This window comes from Hemiscyllium ocellatum, chromosome 26 (assembly GCF_020745735.1).
Source record: "Hemiscyllium ocellatum isolate sHemOce1 chromosome 26, sHemOce1.pat.X.cur, whole genome shotgun sequence".
Classification (NCBI taxonomy): domain Eukaryota; kingdom Metazoa; phylum Chordata; class Chondrichthyes; order Orectolobiformes; family Hemiscylliidae; genus Hemiscyllium; species Hemiscyllium ocellatum.
In genome coordinates, this window is record NC_083426.1 from 2,646,802 (window position 1) to 2,662,523 (window position 15,722).

At 44.0% G+C, this 15,722-nt stretch overlaps 1 protein-coding gene across 3 annotated transcripts in view; it reads left to right on the forward strand.

Moving 5' to 3' along the window:
• Positions 1-15,722, forward strand: part of srgap2 (SLIT-ROBO Rho GTPase activating protein 2) — a 230,400-nt gene that overhangs the window by 129,589 nt on the left and 85,089 nt on the right. The window lies entirely within an intron of this gene.

The following is a 15,722-nucleotide window of genomic DNA, read 5'->3' on the forward strand; positions in this document are numbered from 1 at the left end:
GTTTCAGTTCCAGGGATTGACCCGAAATTTGAAGTGATTTCTGGACAAGGGTGGGGCTGCTGAGGCCCAGCTCTTGGCAAAGTCGCTCTGTAATCATCTGCAAGTGGTTTGTGGAGCTGGAATTCTTGACCATGTTATGCATAAAACACGAGTAAGTTCACCATCTGAGGGACAGTGGATTGAATCAGAAGTGGAATTTAAAACATTCCTTCACCCTCCCCACCCCCACTGTCCCCCGCCCCCCTCCCCCTCTGCTTACAGTCTGGTGAATGATCTAGGTCTGCAGATTCCTGGACACTGTGTTTCCAAATGGACCCTGTCCTGAAAACCTGAGGTAGACAGTTACTTCCCTGGCTGTGGGAGATCTATCCTTCAAGACAGAATGTGTGTGTGTGTCTGTGTATATGTGTGTGTACATGTGTCTCTGTGTGTGTCTGTGTGTGTATATGTGAGTGTGTGCGTGTGTATATGTGAGTGTGTGCCTGTATATATGTGTGTGTGTCTGTGTATATGTGTGTGTGTGTGTCTGTGTACTTGTGTGTGTGTGTGTGTGTGTCTCTGTGTGTGTGTCTGGATATATGTGTGTGTGTGTGTCTGTGTACTTGTGTGTGTGTGTGTGTCTCTGTGTGTGTGTCTGGATATATGTGTGTGTGTCTCTGTGTGTATATGTGTGTGCGCGTATGTCTCTGTGCGCGTGTGTGTGTGGAAATATGTGTGTGTGTATTTATGTGTGTGTGCATGTGTATGTTTTTGTGTGCGCGCGTGTGTGTGCGTGCGTGTGTATGTTTGTGTGTGTGGTCCCAGTGACAACATGGGCTGAGCACAGGCTCCACTGACTGATCCCACCCAAACAGAAACCTGATGGTAACCACACGGGTTCACCCCAAGACGTGTAAATGTCCCGAGATTACTGAAACATTTGTCCTTATAGCAGTCACTGGACTGTAAGCTGGGGTGGGGGTTGAAAGGATGTTTTAAAGATCCACTTCTGATTCAATCCAGTGTCCCTCAGATGATGAATTTATTTGTGTTTTATTCAGGGCTGTAATGGGAATGGCAGCCTCAACAACGAAAGCTCAATGTTGTAAATGCTGGAAATCTGAAACGGGGAGAAATCAGGTCTCACAAATTTGATTGAGGTTTTTGAAAAAGTAACAAAGAGGATTGGTGAGGGCAGAGCAGTGGGCATGATCTACATGGACTTCAGTAAGGTGTTAACAAGGTTAGGTCTCATGGAATACAGGGAGAACTAGTCATTTGGATACAGAACTGACTCAAAGGTAGCAGGCAGAGGGTGGTGGTGGAGGGTTGTTTTTCAGACTGGAGGCCTGTGACCAGTGGAGTGCCACAAGGATCGGTGCTGGGTCCTCTATGTTTCGTCATTTACATAAATGATTTGGATGCGAGCATAAGAGGTACAGTTAGTAAGTTTGCAGATGACACCAAAATTGGAGGTGTAGTGGAAAGAGGGTTACCTCAGGTTACAACAGGATCTGGACCAGATGGGCCAATGGGCTGAGAAGTGGCAGATGGAGTTTAATTCAGATAAATGCAAGGTTCTGCATTTTGGGAAAGCAAATCTTAGCAGGACTTATACACTTAATGGTAAGGTCCTAGGGAGTGTTGCTGAACAAAGAGACCTTGGAGTGCAGGTTCATAGCTCCTTGAAAGTGGAGTCGCAGGTAGATAGGATAGTGAAGAAAGCATTTGGTATGCTTTCCTTTATTGGTCAGAGTATTGTGTACAGGAATTGTGAGATCATATTCTGGCTGTACAGGACATTGGTTAGGCCACTGTTGGAATATTGTGTGTAATTCTGGTCTCCTTCCTATCGGATGGATGTTGTGAAATTTAAAAGGGTTCAGAAAAGATTTGCAAGGATGTTGCCAGGAATTCCTGATGAAGGGCTTTTGCCCAAAACATCGATTTTCCTGCTTCTCAGATGCTGCCTGACCTGCTGTACTTTTCCAGCATTACTCTAATCTTGACTCTGTGACTCTGTAACTCAGGTCTGGTGGCATCTGTGGAGGGAGAAACAGAATGAATATGTTCTGAAACGGTGTCATGCTGGGCTTGAAATGTTAATTCTGTTCCTGACCTGCTGAGTTTCCTCAGCATATTCTGTGGCTGCTCCGATAAGCAGAATGAAACACTAATGTTTGTCACTCGTGCAGTCTTTCCCTGAGGCAAGGACAGCAGAGAGGATGATTATCATTGAAGATATGTGAAATGTTAATGTTTCATTCTGTCTTTAGGAATTGTCAGTTTCCTTACAGTGCTCAATGCTGACTCGCCTGTTATCAGTTCCTGCATGCCAAAACACCAACGTGGGACAGGAGGAGGCAATTCAGCCCCTTGAGTCTGGCTGACTTGTGACCTGTCTCTGTAGACCTGCCTTTGACCCATTTTCCTTGCTATCATTGCTTAACAAAAGTTTATCGAGCTCAGATTTAAAATGGAAGCCCACCTTCCATTGCCATTTGAGGACAAGAGTTCCAAACCTCACCCATCCTTTGTGTGTAGAATTGCTTCCTAACATCTCTCCTGAATGTCCTGGCCCTTATGCCCCTCGTTTAGAATCTCAAACCAGTGGAAATAATTTAGCTTTATCTGCCTTGTCGTTTCCTGTTAATACCTTGAAGATTTCAATCAGATCAAACATTAACTTTCTAACTTCTAGCTGAAACAATAATTTATGTTATCTCTCCTCATAACCTACCCCTGAAGCCCCAGTATCCTCCTTGTAAACCTGTACTGAACTCCCCTGGGGCCAGACCATCCTTCCCAAGGTGTGGTGAACAGATCAGCTCGCAGTACTGTAAGTGAGGCCGAGCTGGGGTTTTGTATAACTGAAGCATAATGTCTACATTCTAATGCCCCAGCCCTTTCCATATCGAGGCTAGCATTCCATTAGCCTTCCTGACTGTTTTCTGCACCAGTTCATGGCATTGAAAGAGCTAGGTTCCTGACCCTCAAATCTCGCCGTATTTAACTTTGTGCCTTTTGAAGACACCCTGATCCACCTTTTTCAGTTCAAAATAGATAACCTTACACTTGTTTATATTAAAATATATCTGCCACAGCTTTGCCCATTTACCTAAACTATCAATATCCTGGTGTAGTTTATGCTGTCCTTAATGCTGCCCAGTTGTGCGTTGTCAGCACATTTGGATATTTGAGTGTTAATGTCATTATCCAAGTTGTTAATGAATATTGTGAATAAATGAATCCCCAACACAGATTCCTGTGGGACACCACTAGTCACTTCCTTCCGATTTGATTACTTACCCATTATTCCAAATCTCTGTTGGCTGCCACTCAACCAGTTTTCTATCTCTGTCAGTAATGTGCCCTCAATTCAGTGGGCCTCCACCTTAGGTAACAGGCTCTTGTACAAAACTTTGTCAAAAGCCTTTTGGAAGTCCATATAAACATCCATTGACTTACCCCTGACCACTATCTTTGTCACTTCTTCAAAACAACGTTAAGGTTTGTCAGAAATAACCTATCCTTCATGAATCTAGGCTGGTTCTTTCTGATTAACTGAATTTTTTTTTAAGTGATCAGTTACCCTATCCTTGACTGAAGACTCCAACATCTTCTCCATCACAGACGTTAGGCTAATCCTCTGTAAGTCCCTGGGTTCCCTCTGTAACCCTTCTACAAGGGGCAAAGTAATGAGGAAATCCAGACATACATCTGCTCAATCCAGGGAAACCTGAAAGACTGTGATTCAGGCATCAGCAATGTACTTTCCTAACTCCTTTAACACTCACAGATGGAAAGCAGCCACTCTTTTGTCAGTCTTTAGTTCCATTAATTTCCCCATTATTGATTATTTGGATAAACTAATTTTATTTTGACCCTGTCCCTGATTCTCTGTTTTTTTTCCCATTCAGCTCTCCTCCTTTCCTGCTGTGAACACTGAAGCAAAATAATCATTTAGCATTTCCCTGTGGTCATTGACAATATCCTCACTCGAGACCTTCAGTGGGTCAACAGTAGCCTTAACCAGCCACTTCCCCTTTCATAGGATCATACAATCCTTATAGTGTGGAAACAGGCCCTTCAGCCCAAGAAATCCATGTCGACCCTCTGAAGAGTATCCCATCCAGACCCATTCCCCTCTTGCTTTACATTTCCCTGACTAATGCACCTAATCTACACATCACTAAACACTATGGACAGTTTAGAATGACCAATTCACCTGACCTGCGCATCTTTGGATTGTGGGAGGAAACCGGAGCACCCGGAGGAAACCCACACAGACACGGGGAGAATGTGCAAACTCCACACAGATAGTTGCCCGAGTCTGGAATCGAACGAGGGTCCCTGTTACTGTGCGGCAGCAGTGCTAACCACTGAGCCACTGTGCCACCCTTTATATAACTATAAAATCTTTACCTATTGTCTTTCACGTCCCTTGCAAGTTTCTTTTCATAATCGTTATTAACTGCTTTTATAAGCGCTTTGTTGGTCTTTGTATGGCTCCTTTCTGTGGGATCTGTACTGATCTTTTTGTCTGATTGTCAACAGACCAGAGGGGTTCGTGTTCATCTTTCAGCTGTTGTTTTTCTCGAGCTGTTGGAATATCTGGTTGAAGTGTGTAATTCTGCCGTGAATGTTACTGTCTGCTCACCGGGCCCGGAGTCAGACACTCTGCAATCAGTTTCAGCGCAAAAAAGCAAATCAATTATAAAGCTGACCAAGCTTTGACCTTGGCAAATAGACCTCCTTATCAGTTGATAATTTGCTTTCTGCAGCGTGTGTAACTCTGCGTTAGGAAAATCCTTCCACAGGCAGTTTAATGGTAAGCTGTATGTTGGTGTGTTCAATGAAGGGAGGCTTTACACTGGCTTCTTCATGTTTCAGAGCATTAACACTGAAAGCTGAGGCTTTGATTTGTTCAACAGCCCTTCACCTCTTTCAACAAATAGGTTGTATTTATAGAATTGTTGAAACATTAAATGTAGGGGTCTGGGTGGGTTGCGCTTCGGAGGTTGGTGTGGGCTGAAGGGCCTGTTTCCACACTGTAAGTAATCCAATCCAATCTAATCAAATCTAATCTCCATGAATTATATTGAAACCATTTTATGCATGTCCCACCAGCAGTAATGTGGTGATAATCAGACAATCTCATTTTCAGACCAGGGTGGAAGTTTTGACAATTGCAATGAAGCAAATTGTAATAAGTAACACTGAAACAATCTCCTTCATTTGACTGGAGCCTCTTACAGTAAGGATCTGTGAGCGGCTCTGACCTTGAGTCTTTTATCTCAAACTGCCACTGGCCTGTATCCCACTCAAAGATACAATGGTTTTCCTGAAGAAATAAGAACTTTTGGACTTGTTGATGCATTGATTATTCACAAAAACATTACAAGAAATAGTTATCTCACCTAGTTATAAAGGGGATGTTCAGAACAAGGAATAGCTGACTTCTGGTTGTGTGGATACCTACTGGCCAAACTGCCAAACCCCAGCCTGTTTTCATTTTGTTTTGCAAATGCTGTCCTTGTATTTCTTGGGAAATGTTGTCCATTTTGAGACTTGTTGATGTTGGGAGCAGATCAAAGCTGGTAGTCCATGTAAACCTGGAGCTGAGGCTGTTGTCGATGGGGTTGTACAATGGGTTGGTACACAGACCTCTGCGATGTTATAGAGACATATTTGCACAATGTTTGCTCATTCCTGCCTAGTTTGATGGAGTTGACGATCTGTGAATGTTTGCTGGATGTTTATTTGCAGTGGGTTTGGGGCAGTTTTATCCATGTCCCCAGAGCCAGAGCTGAGAGAGAATGACAGGAAACTGACACTAAAGCAAGGAAGAGTGTGATTGGCTTTGGGACAAAGTTGAGGGAACTTAACTTTACATTCCTACTACCGTATCTCACCTGGTGCAGGAAGGTTGAATGTGTTTGCAACATGAAATGATACCTGAAGTGAATAAGAAATGAAGTGGTGTCACTGGAACTGAACCTTTCTGACTGTTCACCCTTCTGAATTGCACTTAGGCCCCACTCTTCCACAACCTAGAAGATCATAAGACATTGGAGCAGATGCAGACCATTCATCCCATTGCATTCAGTCTGCCATTTAATGAGATCACAGCTGACCTGATAATCCTCAACTCCATTTTCCTACTTTTTCCCCAGAACCCTTGGTACCCTGACTGATTGAAACTCTGTCTATCCCAACCTTGAATAAACTTAATAACCCAGTCTTGACAACCCTCTGCAGTAAAGAATTCATCAGATTCATCCCTCTCTGAAAGAAGGGATTCTTCCTCATCTTGGTCTTAAATGTGTGACCCCTTTTTCTGAGATTATGCCCATGGTCCGGGACTTTTCCATAAGGAGACACGCCCTCCCTGCCTCTACCCAGTCAAGTTCCCAAAGAATTTTGTGTGTTTCAGTAGATTTTCCTAAACTCCTAAGATTAGTCACGCTGTCCTCTGGAGCTGGGATCGGCCGGGCAATGTTTCTCCGTGCTGCCTATAACGTCCTTGTGCCTGTCCCTGTGATAAACAGAGTAAAGCTGTTCTCCGTAGCCTATTCCAGCTGGGCTATGACTGGTGTCTTGGATATTTTTAGCAAAATCTCCCTACTTTTATACTCCATTCCCTTTGCAATATAAGCTTATATTCCATTTGCCTTCGTTATTGCCTGCTAAATTTGAATGCTAGCTTTTTGTGATTCATGAATGAGATGTCCCATATTCTGCTGTATTGCAGCTTTCTGCAGCCTTTCTCTGTATAAATAATATTTGGCTCTTCTGTTCTTCCTGCAAAGTGCATAAACTCACATTTCCCCACATTATATTCCATCTGTCAAGTTTTTGATGACTCACTGAAGTTGTCTCTGTCCGTTTTATGACTCTTTGTGTCATCCTCACGACTTGCTCCGCTTCCTACCTATTCACTTTTCTCATCCATGTCACTCATATTTATTGTAAATATTTGCAGCTCTAGGACTGATCCCTCTAGTAGACCACTGGTTCCAGATTACCGTATTGAAAACCAAGATTTTGAATGGATGATTTTCAAACAGTGATCACAAGTTCTGTATTCTCCATAAGAGGTAACGTCCTCTCCATATAATACTCTGTCGGGATCTTCAATGATCTAATCAAAGTCACCTCTGACCTTTGTAAACCTCAGCAAATACAAACCCAGCTGTCCATACAATCCACCCATTCCAGGGATTAGTCTAGGAAATCTTCTCTGAACTGCTTTCAAGGCATTTATAGAACCATTGAATCCCGTGTGAAAGCAGGCCATTCGGCCCATCAAGTCCACACTGACCCTCTGAGGAGCATCCCACCCAGACCCACCCCATATTTCCCATGGTCAATCCACTTAACCTGCACAGGTTTGAACTGTGCGAGGAAACTGGAGTACTGAGAGGAAACCCTCGTAGACACAGAGAACGTGCACACTCCACACAGACTGTCGTCCAAGGGTGGAATTAACCCTGGTCCCTCGCACTGTGACACAGCAGTGCTAACCGCTGAGCCACCATGCCACACGTGTGCTGTATTCTTCCTTCAATAAGGATAGCAATGCAGTAGTCGTTTGATAGGTCAGGACTTGAGTATTGCTGATAAAGGTGTATCTTGATGAAGCATTTAGTCTTGCATCCGTCGAGACAATTTGCAAGGTTACTAATTCAGGGGGAAACCAACACTTATGCAGCATGAGAGGTCAATGCTGATTGGTTGGCAAGTCACTGAAAATGAAAATGTGATATTTTCCCCCATTATAAGACCAGAAGACATAGGAGTGGAAGTAAGGCCATTCGGCCCATCGAGTCCACTCCGCCATTCAATCATTATACTCCATTTGCCACATCTTTGCCCACTCACTTTGTCTGGCTATGTCCCTTTGTAGCCTCGTTCTGCCCTCTTCACAACTTACTTTGCTCCCTATCTTTGTGCAATGATAAAACATAAAACATTTCCCTCATTCAAATAATTTATATAAATTGTGAAAGATTGAGGCTGCAGCACTGTGGTATATCACTGATTACATGTTGCCTTCCTTCGGTTTTCCACAGTAACCTTTGATGTGGCACTTTATCTGTCCACTGGCTCTCCTTTATTCCGAGAACTCAAAGATCTCCAACAAATTAGTCAGTCATGATTTTCTCTTTCAGAACATCACGTTGACTCTGCCAGAATACATTGAAATTTCTAAATGCCCTGCTGAAGTGTCTTTAATAACACTTCCAACATTTTCCCCTTGACAAATGTTAATAACAGCCAAAAAAAACCCAAAAGAACTGCAAGTGCTGGAAATCAGAAGCAAAAACAAAAACAAAAATTGCTGGAAAATCTCAGCAGGTGTGGGAGCATCTGTGGAGAGAAAGCAGAGTGAACATCCAGTGACCCTTCTTCGGAACTGATTGTAGTGAGGAAAATAGGCAAAAGTAAGGACTGCAGATGCTGGAAACCAGAGTTTAGATCAGGGTAGTGCTGGAAAAGCACAGCAGGACAGGCAGCATAAGAGGAGCAGGACAAGCGACGTTTCATCAGGAATAGAGGCAGGAAGCCTCCAGGGTGGAGAGATAAATGAGAGGGGCCTGGGGCTGGGGAGAAGATAGCTAAGCTTACAATAGGTAAATGGAGGGGAGGATGAAGGTGATAGGTCAGAGGGGAGGGTGGAGTGGATAGGTGGAAAGGGAGTTTGGCAGGTAGGACAGGTCATGAGGATAGTGCTGAGCTGGAAGATGTTGCAAGGAAAATGTTGATACTTATACAGAAGATGGGGTGAGAGGGAGGGGAGGGGGTAAGCGATAGATGGGGATGGAGCCCAATGACTGGGACAAACAGTAGGACAGACAAAGGATTGGGTAAAGGTCAGTCAGGGAGAATGAATAGCTGCTAATGGAGAGCATTAGTGGCTGACAATGGATTGTCTGTGGTAGCAGCCCGTGTGATGACAAGGCCTGGTGTATGGGGGATGGGGTAAGGACAAGGCTTCAGGCTCTAAAGTTATTGAACTTGATATTGACTCCAGAGGGCTGCTGGGTCCCCAAGCAGAAAATGAGGTGCTGTTCCTCCAACTTGTGCTGAGCCTCACTGGAGCACTGTAGCAGGCTGAGACAGATGTTGGCCAGGGAACAGGGTGGGATGTTGAAGTGGCAGGTAACTGGAAGCTCAGGATCGCTTTTGCAGAGAGAATGTAGATGTTCTGCGAAGTGGTTACTCAGTCTGTGCTTTGTTTCCCCATTGTAGAGCAGACCATGTTGTGAGCAGCATTATTAATGGACTGTGTCTTTCTGCTTTTGTCCCTCTGCCTTTTGGGATGAAGGAGTTACATGTTTTCCAGTCTAATGGCACTTTCCTAGAATCTAAGGCATCCTCACAAATTAAAACCAAGTGTTGATTGAGTACAATTGCAACATTTAAAAGGCATCTGGATGGGTATATGAACAGGAAGGGTTTAGAGGGATATGGGCCGGGTGCTGGCAGGTGGGACTAGATTGGGTTGGGATATCTGGTCGACAAGGGTCTGTTTCCATGCTGTACGTCTTATGACTCTATAACTCTATCTCACCAGTCACTTCTTTAAGACATGAGGATGCTATCTATCGGGATCTGGAGATTTGTCAACTTGCAGTTCTAATGGTTCACTCAGTGCACGTTGATTAGTGAATGTCATTTTCTTGATTTCCTCACTCTCCTCCATTCCCTCCATTCTCCACCTCTTCCATCCCCTCAGAATTATTTCTGGGATGTTACTTGTTTCTCATTAGTGAAGATTGATGCAAAATAACTGTTCAATTGAACTGCTGCATCTTTGTTTTCCATTATTCATTCTCCATATTCACATTCTATAAGAACAACACAAACTCTTTTCTCTTATAAATATTTATAGAAACTCTTACTCATACTAATTCAGCACATAATTTATCTGTTCTAGAAAATGAGTGTGAAGAGTAAGTGGATTTTCCATATTTATTTTGAACTTTAAACCACATTATGACATCCTTCAGCATGAGGAACTAGAGCTGAGTTTCTGTTTCACTATTAAGTAATAACATAGTTTGGAGAAATTAGTTTGGTTTTAGCTCTTAACCATTCAATTTTAGATACAGTTTTAAATCTGTTTGTCTCATTCTCTCTTTCTCATGCTCTCTTTATCTCTCCCAGTGTCTATTGAAATCTCCCCGTCTGGCTCATAGCTTGCTCAATGTTACCTTTCTCACTATCTGTCTCTCTCTCGATTAGAGTCATAGGACTGTACAAGACAGAAACTGACCCCCAGGTGTATGGGTCAGGGATGTCTCCGATCGGCTGCAGACCATTCTGAAAGGAGAGGGTGACCAGCCAGCTGTTGTGGTGCATATAGGCAACAATTATATCAGTAATAAATGGGATGAGGTCCTACAAATAGAATTTAGGGTGTTAGGAGCCAAGATAAAAAGTAGGACTTCCGAGGTAGTAATCTCCAGATTGCTATCAGTGCCACGTGCTCGTCAGAGTAGGAATGCGAGAATCGGCAGGATGAATGTGACTTGAGGGATGGTGCAGGAGGGAGGGCTTCAGATTTTTGGGAGATTGGGACCAGTTCTGGGGGAGGCGGGACTATTACAAATTGGATGGTCTATACCTGGGCAGGACTGGAACCAATGTCTAGGGGTGCTTTTGCTAACGTTGTTGGGGAGGGTTTAAACTAATGTGGCAGGGGGCTGGGAACCAAATGAGGAGGTTAGTGGACGGTAAGGAGGTAGTAACTAAAGCCTGTAAGGAACTAGATAATGGAGTCAGCGTGACTAAGGGGAAGAGTAGGTAGGGAGCAGATGATGAACACGGAGGGACAGATGGTCTGAGGTGCATTTGTTTTAATGTGAGAAATGTAGTAGGTAAGGGAGGTTAGGGCTTGGATTTGTACCTGGGAGTATGATGTTATTACTATTACTGAGACTTGGTTGGGGGAAGGGCATGATTGGCAACTAAATATCCCAGGATATCGATGCTTCAGGTGGGATAGAGAGGAAGGTAAAACGGGCAATATGGGCAGAGCGCAGAAATAGGACAGGTGTGGTGACAAAGTTGGAGCTGTACTCTAAGCCTCCTGACAGTGAGCTTGAGATAGAGGTACAAATATGTAAACAGATTATGGACAGATGTAGGAGCAACAGGCTGTGGTGATGATAGGAGATTTTAATTTTCCCAACATTGACTGGGATTCACTTGGTGTTAGAGGCCTAGATGGAGCAGAATTTGTAAGGAGCATCTAGGAGGGTTTTCTAGAGCAGATTGTAAATAGTCCAAGTCAGGAGGGGTCCATCCTGGACCTGGTGTTGGGAGTGAGCCCGGCCAGGTGGTTGAAGTTTCAGTAGGGAATTACTTTGGGAATAGTGATCGCAATTCTGTAAGTTTTAGAATACTCATGGACAAAAATGAGAGTGGTTCTACAGGAAGGCCAACTGGGGGAAGGCCAACCATACCAAAATTGGGCAGGAGCTGGGGATTGTGGATTGGGAGCAGCTGTTTGAAGGCAAATCCACATTTGATATGTGGGAGGCTTTTAAAGAGAGGTTGATTAGAATGCAGGGCAGACCTGTTCCTGTGAAAATGAGGGATAGAAAGGGCAAGATTAGGGAACCATGGATGACAGGTAAAATTGTGAGACTTGCAAAGAGGAAAAAGGAAGCATACATAAGGTCTAAGAGAAGCTTTGGAAGAATATCGGGAATGTAGGACCAATCTGAAACAAGGAATTAAGGGGGCTAAAAGGGGTCATGAAATGTCTTTAGCAAACAGGAATAAGGAAAATCCCAAAGCCTTTTATTCATATATAAGGAGCAAGAGGGTAACTAGAAAAAGGATTGGCACAAAGGAGGAACATTATGTCAGAGAAAATGGGTGAGATTCTTAACGAGTACTTTGCATTAGTATTCACCGAGGAGAGGGACTTTTTTTAGATTAGATTTCCTACAGTGTGGAAACAGGCCCTTCAGCTGAACAAGTCCACACTGACCCTCTGAAGAGCAACTCACCCAGACCCGTTTCCCTTCCGACTAATGCACCTAACACTAGCATTTAGCATGGCCAATTCACCTGACCTGCACACCCTTGGTCTGTGGGAGGAAACTGGAGCACCCAGAGGAAACCCACGCAGACATGGGAAAAATATGCAAACACCACAAGTCAATTGCCGGAGGCAGGAATTGAACTGGGGTCCCTGGCGCTGTGAGGCAGCAGTGCTAACCACTGAGCCACTGTGCCACCCTAATGATGGACGTTGAGGTTAGGGATACATGTTTGGTAAGGAGGGAGGAAATGTTGGGTATTCTAAAAGACATCAAGGTGGACAAATCCCCAGGTCTGGATGGGATCTATCCCAGGTTACTGAGGGAAGCAAGAGAGGAAATACTGGGGCCTTAAGAGATATCTTTGCAGCATCCTTGAACACGGATGAGGGCCTGGAGGACTGGAGAATTGCTAATGTTGTCACCTTGATCAAGAAGGGTAGCAGAGGAAATCCAGGTAATTATAGATCGGTGAGCCTGGTAGGGAAGCTGCTGGAGAAGATACTGAGTGATAGGATCTGTTTACATTTGGAAGAAAATGTGCTTATCAGTGATAGGCAACATGGTTTTGTGCAGGGAAGATCATGCCTTACCAATTTAACAGAATTCTTTGAGAAAGTGGCAAAGTTGATAGATGAGGGAAGGGCTTTAGATGTCATATACATGGACTTCAGAAAGGCATTTGATAAGGTCCCTCATGGTAGGCAGATGGAGAAAGAGAAGTCACTTAGGGTCCAGGGTGTACTAGCTAGGTGGGTAGAGAACTGGCTGGGCAACAGGAGACAGAGAGTAATGGAAGGGAGTTTCTCACAATGGAGAACTGTCACCAATGGTGTTCCACAGGGATCCGTGCTGCGACCATTTTGTTTATGATATATATAAATGATCTGGAAGAAGCTATAGGTGGTCTGATTAGCAAGTTTGCAGATGACTGGTGGAGTAGCAGATAGTGAAGGGAACTGCCAGAGAATACAGCAGAATATAGTTAGATTGGCGAGTCAGGCCGAGAAATGACAGATGGAGTTTAATCCCGGCAAAATCGAGGTGATACATTTTTGAAGATTCAATTCAATAGAGAATTATACAGTAAATGGAAAAGCCCTGGGGAAACTTGAAATGCAGAGAGATCTTGGTGTTCAGGTCCATTGTTCCCTGAAGGTGGCAACGCAGGTCAATAGAGTGGTCAAGAGGCGTACGGCATGCTTTCCTTCATCAGGCGGGGTATTGAGTATAAGTGTTGGCAAGTCATGTTACAGTTGTATAGGATTATGGTTCGGCCACGTTTGGAATACTGTGTACAGTTCTGGTCGCCACATTACCAAAAGGATGTCGATGCTTTGGAGAGGGTGCAGAGGAAATTCACCAGGATGTTGCCTGGTATGGAGGGCACGAGCTATGAAGAGAGCATGTGTAGGTGAGGATTATTTTCATTAGAAAGACAGAGGTCTACAAAATCATGACAGATATAGACAGGGTGGATAGCAAGAAGCTTTTTCCCAGAGTGGGGGACTCAATTACTGGGGATCACGAGTTCAAAGTGAGAGGGGAAAGTTTCAGGGGATATGCGTGGAAAGTTCTTTACGCAGAGGGTGTGGGTGCTTAGAACACGTTGCCAGCGAAAGTGGTAGAGGCGGGCATGATAGCGTCATTTAAGATGTATCTAGACAGATACATGAATGGACAGGGAGTAGAGGGATACAGATCCTTAGAAAATAGGCAACAGGTTTAGATAGAGGATCTGGATTGGTGCAGGCTTGGAGGGCCGAAGGGACTGTTCCTGTGCTGTAATTTCCTTTGTTCTTTGTTGACAGAAAGTGGTGGTTGAGGGTTGCTTTTCAGACTGGAGGCCTATGGCCAGTGTTGTGCCACAAGGATTGGTGCTGGGTCCACTGCTTTTCGTCATTTATATAAATGATTTGGATGTGAACATAGGAGGTACAGTTAGTATGTTTGTAAATTACGCCAAAATTGGAGGTCTAGTGGACAGTGAAGAGGGTTACCTCAGATTACAACAGGATCTGGACCAGATGGGCCAATGGGCTGAGGAGAGGCAGATGGAGTTTAATTCAGATAAATGTGAGGTGCTGCATTTTGGAAAGGCAAATCAGAGCAGGACTTATACACTTAATTGTAAGGTCATGGGGAGTGTTGCTGAACAAAGAGACCTTGGAGTGCAGGTTCATAACTACTTGAAAGTGGAGTCACAGATAGATAGGATAGTGAAGAAGGTGTTTGGTATGCTTTCCTTTATTGGTCAGAGTATTGTGTACAGGAGTTGAGAGGTCATGTTGCAGCTGTACAGGACATTGGTTAGGCCACTGTTGGAATATTGCGTGCAATTCTGGTCTCTTTCCTATTGGAAAGATGTTGTGGAACTTGAAGGAGTTCAAAAGAGATTTACAAAGATGTTGCCAAGGTTGGGGGATCTGAGCTATAGGGAGAGGCTGAATAGGCTGGGGCTGTTTTCCCTGGAGTGTCGGAGGCTGGGGGGTGACCTTATAGAGGTTTATAAAATCATGAGGGGCATAGATAGGATAAATGCATAAAGTATTTTCCCTGGGGTCGGGAGAGTCCAGAACTCAAGGGCATCAACTTAGTGTGAGAGGGAAAGGATTTAAAAGGGGCCAAAGGGACAACTTTTTCACGCACAGGGTGGTACGTGTATGGAATGAGCTGCTAGAGGATGTGGTGGAGGCTGGTACAATTACAACATTTAAAAGCATTTGGATAGGTATATGAAGAGGAATGATTTCGCGGGATATGGGCAAATACTGGCAAATGGGACTTGATTAGGCTAGGATATCTGGTCGGCATGGACGAGCTAGACCGAAGGGTCTGTTTCCATGCTGTACATCTCTATGGGTCTATCCTTGTAAATCTTTTCTGACCCCTTTCTAGTTTCAGAACATGCTTCCTATGGAAGGGAGACCAGAATTGCATGCAATATTCCAAAAGTGGCCAAACCAACGTCCTGTATAGCCGCAACATGACTTCCCAATTCCTATACACAATGCACTGACCAATAAAGGCAAGCCTATTAGACGCCTTATTCACTATCCTATGTACCTGCGATTCCACTTTTAAGGAGCTATGAACCTGTACTCCAAGGTCTCTTTGTTCAGCAACACTCCCCAAGATCTTACCATTGAGTGTATGAATCCTGCTCTGATTTGCCTTTCCAAAATGCAGCACCTCGCATTTATCTAAATTAAACTCCACCTGCCACTCCTCAGCCCACTGGCGCATCTGATGAAGATCCCGCTGTACAGTGAGATAACCTTCCCTGTCCACAACCCCTCCAATTCTGGTGTTATCTGCAAACTTAGTGACCATATCTCCTACATTTATATCCAAATCATTTATATAAATGATTTCATGTAATCAACCCTGCATTTGCACTCGCAATTTTAAATGTAAGATATTATTCATAATGTTTCATTCACCACAGATACGACCTGACCTGCTGTGAGTTTGCAGAGTTTTGTATTTTTATTTTATATTTTCTACATCTGAAGTATTTTGTTCTTTGTATTAATCCAGAGCTTGAATCCAGAGTCACTGCACTTTGGAAGTTGCATGCAGTTCACAGAGTAACAGGATTGTTACACTGCAGGAGGAGGACAGTCAATCCATCATGCCTGCACTGATTCTATTCCCTCGTGCTAATCGCCTGTCCTTTCCCCA